A 7,663-nucleotide genomic window follows, 5' to 3' on the forward strand; every position below is an offset into this window, starting at 1 on the left:
AAGTTTATATACTTAATCAATCTTCCCTACTATCGGAAGACTAATTCAAAGTTAAGAGTATGAAACCTAAATTGTTTAGTATTTGATATTTGCTAGTTTCTTTAGTTCATGTCTTAATAAGATTTGTAATCAAAATAATATTGGAATAGATTTTCTAGTTTCTAGTTGAAGTAGGTTTTGCACTATTATAAATAGGGATGCTAGTACTTATTTTCTGTTGTGGAGAAGTGTGGAGAACATTCAGGGACGTATTGAGATTTTAAATAAATTATTTTCCTTCACCTACTTTGCAATATATTTTAGATGTACATGTTATGGCTCCTTATGCTAGTTATATGATACCGTGAGCTTTCTCTAATTCCTCTTAATGTTCATTTTTTGCTCATCTAATGATCTTTCAGTTATCTCAGAGCAAGCACCAAATCTAACATTTTCATGATTTGCTTTGGTTGCAGCAAAAAGAAAATCAAGGCGAATTCTAGTTATAGGTAACAATCTATAACTTCAAATCCTTTTCATATTACCAGATGTTTTCAATGTACTCCCATTCCATTCAAGTATGTTCCTTATTTTGAGATGTCTAACCAGTAACCACTGACAGCTTTGATCAAATTCTATCCGCTTTTCTGTAGCCAATTTTTAAACAAAATCTGATTAGTTTCTGTGTTTGCTTCAGTCTTACTTGCAGTGATTTGCTTGACCTTTTCAATTTGCCTTGGTATTGTTATATGGTGTTTCAAGAAAAGAAAAGGCAGTCGTTCTCACTCTTTCACAAGAAATACATATTCTGATCGAAACGATCTTGAAGGGGTAGCAAGTACTTTGGGTCCCTGTCTTCTCCTACTCTACTCTTCAAGAAGCCACCAATAATTTTGATTCCTCCAGAGAGCTTGGAGACGGAGGTTTTGGAACTGTATACTACGGTAATACTCCACTTAAACCAAGTCATGAATTTCCTAACCAAATTTTTTGGAAAGGGATAATTACATTCGTGGACCGCTCAATAGCATAATAGCCAGCAAATGTATAGGTTTTGTATATTGAGTATAAATATACATATCATATACACAAACTATACATATAATATACATAATCACTGTATAGGTTTTGTGTATTTTGGCTAGTGCCCTAATTAATTTCGGCCGACAAGCCAAATATGAAAATAGCCCAAATTTGAAAAGCATTGAGCAGAGTTCTGCATTATCGTATCAATGCTTATGGTTTCGTAAAATATTTCATTAGCTAACGATGTATTTTACTTATTAGGTAAACTTCGTGATAGGAGAGAAGTTGCAGTGAAACGCCTCTATGAGCAAAGTTCCAAGAGGATGGTGCAATTTAAGAATGAAATTGAAATTCTTACTCGCTTAAGGCACCAGAATCTTGTTATGCTTTATGGTTGCACATCACGGCATAGTCGTGAACTCCTCCTGGTTTATGAATACATCCCGAATGGAACAGTTGCTGATCACCTCCATGGCGAAAAAGCAAACAACGGAACCCTTATATGGCCTATCCGAATGAAAATTGCCATAGAAACTGCTAGTGCTTTAGCTTATCTCCATGCTTCTGACATAATACACCGCGATATTAAGACTTGTAACATTCTTCTTGACAACAATTTCTGCGTCAAAGTTGCAGATTTTGGGCTCTCGAGACTTTTTCCAAATGATGTAACTCATATATCAACTGCACCTCAGGGGACACCTGGCTATGTTGATCCAGATTACCATGCATGCTTTCAGCTAACTAGTAAAAGTGATGTGTATAGTTTTGGAGTTGTGCTTATTGAGCTGATATCATCATTGCTTGCTGTGGATATAAGAAGGCATAGGGATGAAATCAGTTTGGCTAAATTTGCAATAAGTAAGATTTTGAAATGTGCATTTGAGGAATTGATCGATCCGTCTCTTGGTTACGAGTCCGATACTGAAGTTAGGAGAATGACTACTTCAGTTGCAGAGCTAGCTTTTCGATGTCTCCAACTTGAAAAGGAGATGAGGCCAACAATGGATGAAGTGTTAGAAATGCTAAAGGCAATTCAGAGGGGCGAGTTTGAAAACCAGAAGGAAGAGAAGATTAACATCATTGATAATGAATCAGAAGATGATGCACAATTGATGAAATCTAAATTACCTGTTTCACCAAATTCTGTGAATGATAAGTGGTTTAGCTGCTCTGCCCCAACTAGTATTAGCGGGTGAAATTCCTTAGATGTCAATGAGAACTTCATTAATTTTCAACTTTCACTCTCTTCTCATTCTTTTTGGCTCTGTGCTTGTTTATCAGTGGCGAATCCAGTATTCAATGGTCCTGGGTGCTCACTTTAAAATCAACAAAAAATATATTGCTTTGAGTAGGATATGAACTTGGCTCCTTCATAGCTTAGTCTAAAGCTTACAACCTTTTAACCAAAGCACTAAGATCTTTAATTATTTCCTGGGTGCTATTTATTATTTCTTTAAGTATGAAGCGTACATGCCTATATCTTGCAGACTTGGTCCAAGCATAAGCTTTCCATTCTACATTCAGAAAACCTGCAGGACTCTTTTTGTCTAAATCGTAGTGAATTAGTTGAAGTTTAACTACATTAGAAGACGGATTAAAAGTAAGTCATTTCAAGGATTTTACGTGAAGAAATATGGGAACAACGAAAAATAAGAAAAAATTATACCTAAGAGAGCAAATTTATCATTGTACTACGCAAATAGGATCAAAATTTACCCCTATACTCTGCCCGTACTCTTGGCTCTATTAGGGCAGGGGACATATTTGAAAAAAAAAGGCTATCAGCGAGAGTAAATTTGTCCGAAAAGTATAACTGAGGTTAACTGTAAACTATTTTTGAGAGCAGGGGATAAATTTGACCCCTTTTCCCTTCTTATAAATACCATATGTTCAATTCTTTAATCGTACAAGTGACGGATGTATTTCCAATATCAAGAACCTGACACTTAACAATGTTTGCAATCTACTATTTGTACTATTGTACTTAGTTAGTGAATTTTTTAATACATGTATCTGAATCAAAATTACTACGTTAATCATAACTTACGCACTAAATCCCCCCTAGATGAGGTGGATACAAACATTGGAGACCAGGTTCAAATTCCAGCGAAGATAAAAAAAATACTAAGTGATTTATCCCACATGCCTAAGCCTTGATGGCAGAGATATGCGGTAGTTGTGCTAATGAGAGGTAACAACTATCTGGTGGAATAATAAAGGTGTAGGCAAACTGACCCGAACAACATCATTTAAAAAAAAAAAAAAAAAAAAAAAAAAAAAAGGTTTGAACTTTCTTTTGAATAGTTTTATGTGGATAGTAAAATGGAACTTTCCTAAAGTAGAGGTATAAAATTCCAAGTCAACTAACGTGTTAAAGGGATGGGATAGATACATACAAATATGTGGTGCAGAAAAACAGGGATAAGGCATTATTACCCTCGGAACTATACCCGAAGTTCTTCTTTACGACACACCTTACCTTTTCCTGGGTCCTATTACCCCCCCTAAACTTATTTAAAACGGAATAATTACCCCCCTAAATGCTGACGTGGCAAGGACAGTGTGTTTCACTCTCTTTGAGAGAGTGAGAAACATAAAAAACGGGAAAAATTAATTTTTTTTTCTTAAAAATCTGTATTTTCTTAAAATATGAAAATAAATCTAGTTTTCCAAATATAGTTTTAAAAAACGGGTTTTCCACATTTAAAAAAAATATTAATTTTTCCAAAATTTTATAAAAATTCAGTTTTTTCACATTTTGACACAAAAAACACTTTTTTTGGATTTTATTTGAAAAATAAAAGTGTCCTAAGAAAATGAAATCGTGAAAATCAAGATTTTTTAAGAGATTTTAAAAAAATAATCAAGTTTTTCATATTTTTAACAAATCCTTTTTTCCATATTTTAAAAAACAATCATGTTTTCGGTTTCAAACGAGTTTTTAAAAAAAAAAATCAAAATTTCATTTTTTTTAAAAGGGTTTTAAAAATCTTTTTTTAAAAGAAAATTCAGTTTTTTAATCCATGTTTTCAATTTTTTTTTTTAATTTTTAAAAAATTCAAATTTTCATTTAAAAAAAAAACGGGTTTTAAAAATCATTTTTTTAAAAGAAATTCAGTTTTTTATTTTTTTAAAAAAAATTGACACGTAAGCTGAAAAAAATTAAAACAAATAAATACACATGTGGCAAGGAGAGTGTGTGTCACTCTCCCACATGAGAGTGGGCATCAGCGTTTAGGGAGGTAATTATTCCGTTTTAAATAAGTTTAGAGGGTAATAGGACCCAGGGAAAGATAAGGTGTGCCATAGCAACTTCGGGTATAGTTCAGGAGGTAATAGTGCCTTATCCCCACAAAAAGAATAAGAATCGAAATTATACTTAAATGCAGAAAACCTAACTTGTACTATTGATTTTGCATAGAACTTATGACAATTTATTATTAGTACCTGAGTTCAGAATGGTGGCATTAAATTATTTGTCAGTTTTCTTGATTTTCTATCAGTTGCTTATCTTTCATTCAGCTCAAGCTCAAAATCAAACCCAAGGTAGCTGCCCTGGGGAATTTCAGTGTGGGAAGCTTGGAAATGTGAGGTTCCCTTTCTCACAACCTGCTTGTGGATTGTATACTATAGATTGTGATGTTACTCCTAATCCAAAATTTCGTTTGGGAGAAAATGTTTACACTGCTCTGGAACAACGATCATTTGATGATGGTTTTCGAGTTTTAGACCATAGGCTTCATGACTTATTGGCAAAAAACAGTTGTCACTCTTTTGATCAAAGTATATCGTTTCCAAGTTCTCCTTCTGTCTCGTTTAGAATCAGACACAATCTTACCTTGTTCAGATGCAACAACAGTAGCACGAATGTATCATTATTTTCACGACTATTAGAACTATACTAAATGTAGTGGCTTCATCGTATACTACAAGAATCCCAGGAGAGAACAGGAAGGCTATTCAGATGCACCAGAGGGAGATATTCCTGATAACTGTTCATTGATTCAATTGCCAATTACAAGGAGGTCACCGGATCGAAATATTAGCTTGTTTGAGAGATTAACTGCGAATTTTACAATTCAGTGAAGCCTGTCTGATATTTGTTATTCTTGTCACTATGAAGGAGGTCGATGTTTAACTGACAGCAACAACGAATTTCGTTGTTCCTCCAATCCCATAGGTAATTTTTAGTTACGAAGTGAAGCTTATATACTTAACCATTCTTCCCTACAGTTGGAAGACTAATTCAAAGTTAAGAGTATGAAACCTAAATTGTTTACTATTTGATACTCCTATCTGTTAGTTTCTTTAGTTCATGTATTAATAGGATTTGTAGTCAAAATAACATTGGAATAGATTTTCTAGTCTCTAGTTGAAGTAGGTTTTGCACTATTATAAATAGGAATGCTAGTACTTATTTTCCGTTGTAGAGAAGTGTGGAGAACATTCGGAGACATAATGAGATTTCAAGTAAAATATTTTCCTTCACCCACACTGCAATATATTGTAGATGTTCATGTTATGGCTCCATATGCTAGTTATATAATACTGTGAACTTTCTCTAATTCATCTTCATGTTCATTTTTTGTTCATCTAGTGAACTTTCAGTCATCTCAGAGCAAGCACCAAGTCTAACATTTTCATGATTTGCTTTGGTTGCAGCAAAAAGAAAATCAGGACGAACTCTAGTTATAGGTAACAATCTATAACTTCAAATCCTTTTCACATTAACAGATGTTCTTCACTTCTTCTATGTACTCCCATTTCATTCAAGTATGCTCCTTATTTTGAGATGCCAAGTCTAACCACTGATAGCTTTCGTCGAATTCTATCCACTTTTCTGTAGCCATTTTTCAAACAAAATCTGATAAATTTCCTCTGTATGTTTCAGTCTTACCTGCAGTGATTGGCTTGACCATTTCAATTTTCCTTGGTATTGTTATATGGCTTTTCAAGAAAGGAAAAGGCGGTCGCTCTCACTCTTTCACAAGAAATACATATTCTGATCGAAAAGATCTTGAAGGGGGTAGCAAGTACTTTGGGCTTCCTGTCTTCTCCTACTCTACTCTTCAAGAAGCCACCAATAATTTCGATTCCTCCAGAGAGCTTGGAGATGGAGGTTTTGGAACTGTTTACTATGGTAATAAGCCACTTAAATCAAGTCATGGATTTCCTGACCAAAGCCCTCTGAAAAGGGATAATTATATTTTTGAAACTCTCAAAAGAATAATAGCCAGCAAATATATATATTTTGTATATTAAGTATAATACACATAATATACATAATCACTGTATAGGTTTTGTATATTTTGGCTAGCGCTCGTAGTTAATTTCGGACAATAGGCCGAAAAATGAAAAATCCCATTTGAAAAGCATGAGGTAGAGTTCTGCATTATTATATCAATGCTTATGGTTTCATGACATATTTCAGAAGCTAACAATGTATTTTAATTATTAGGTAAACTTCGTGATGGGAGAGAAGTTGCAGTGAAACACCTATACGAGCAAAATTCCAAGAGGATGGTGCAATTTAAGAACGAAATTGAAATTCTTACTCTCTTAAGGCATCAAAATCTTGTTACGCTTTACGGTTGTACCTCGAGGCATAGTCGTGAACTCATCCTGGTTTATGAATACATCCCGAATGGAACAGTTGCTGATCACCTGCATGGCCAGAAAGCAAAGAACAGAACCCTCATATGGCCTATCCGCATGAAAATTGCCATAGAAACTGCTAGCGCTTTAGCTTATTTCTACGCTTCTTACATACTACACCGCGATATTAAGACTTGTAACATTCTTCTTGACAACAACTTCTGCGTCAAAGTTGCAGATTTTGGGCTCTCGAGACTTTTTCCAAATGATGTAACTCATATATCAACTGCACCTCAGGGGACACCTGGATATATGTTGATCCAGATTACCATGTATGTTTTCAGCTAACTAGTAAAAGTGATGTGTATAGTTTTGGAGTTGTGCTTATTGAGCTCATATCATCATTGCTTGCTGTGGATATAAGAAGGCATAGGGATGAAATCAGTTTGGCTAACTTTGCAATAAGCAAGATTTTGAAATGTGCATTTGAGGAGTTGATCGATCCATCTCTTGGTTACGAGTCTGATCCTGAAGTTAGGAGAATGATTACTTCAGTTGCAGAGCTAGCTTTTCGATGTCTCCAACTTCAAAAGGAGATGAGGCCAACAATGGATGAAGTGTCAGAAATTCTAAAGGCAATTCAGAGGGGCGAGTTTGAAAACCAGAAGGAAGAGGAGATTAACATCATTGATAATGAATCAGAAGATGATGCACAATTGATGAAATCTAAATTACCTATTTCACCGAATTCTGTGAATGATAAGTGGTTTATGAGTTCTTTAGATGTTAATGAGAACTTTATTAATTTTCAACTTTCACTCTCTTCTCATTCTTTTAGGCTCTATGCTTGTTTATGAGTTCACTGCCCATTTGCATCCAGATATCATATATCATATACCCCTGAAGACTTGTGATTCATTTTTATTTGTCCAGTATTCTAAAAATTAATTTTCACTTTTATTTGTCACTTTTAGCATATCAAGATATGACAATTTATTTTTTCCTGTTTACCCGTAGTATTAATTACTCACTTTAAATTATTTTTCAAATCCAATAAAAA

General features: G+C 34.2%; 1 pseudogene; it reads left to right on the top strand.

The window, feature by feature from the left end:
* LOC132061451 (LEAF RUST 10 DISEASE-RESISTANCE LOCUS RECEPTOR-LIKE PROTEIN KINASE-like 1.1) overlaps positions 1–7,460 on the top strand; it is an 82,732-nt pseudogene extending 75,272 nt beyond the window's left edge.
* The last annotated feature ends 203 nt before the right edge of the window (positions 7,461–7,663 follow it).

This window comes from Lycium ferocissimum, chromosome 6, assembly GCF_029784015.1.
Source record: "Lycium ferocissimum isolate CSIRO_LF1 chromosome 6, AGI_CSIRO_Lferr_CH_V1, whole genome shotgun sequence".
Taxonomy (NCBI): Eukaryota; Viridiplantae; Streptophyta; class Magnoliopsida; order Solanales; family Solanaceae; genus Lycium; species Lycium ferocissimum.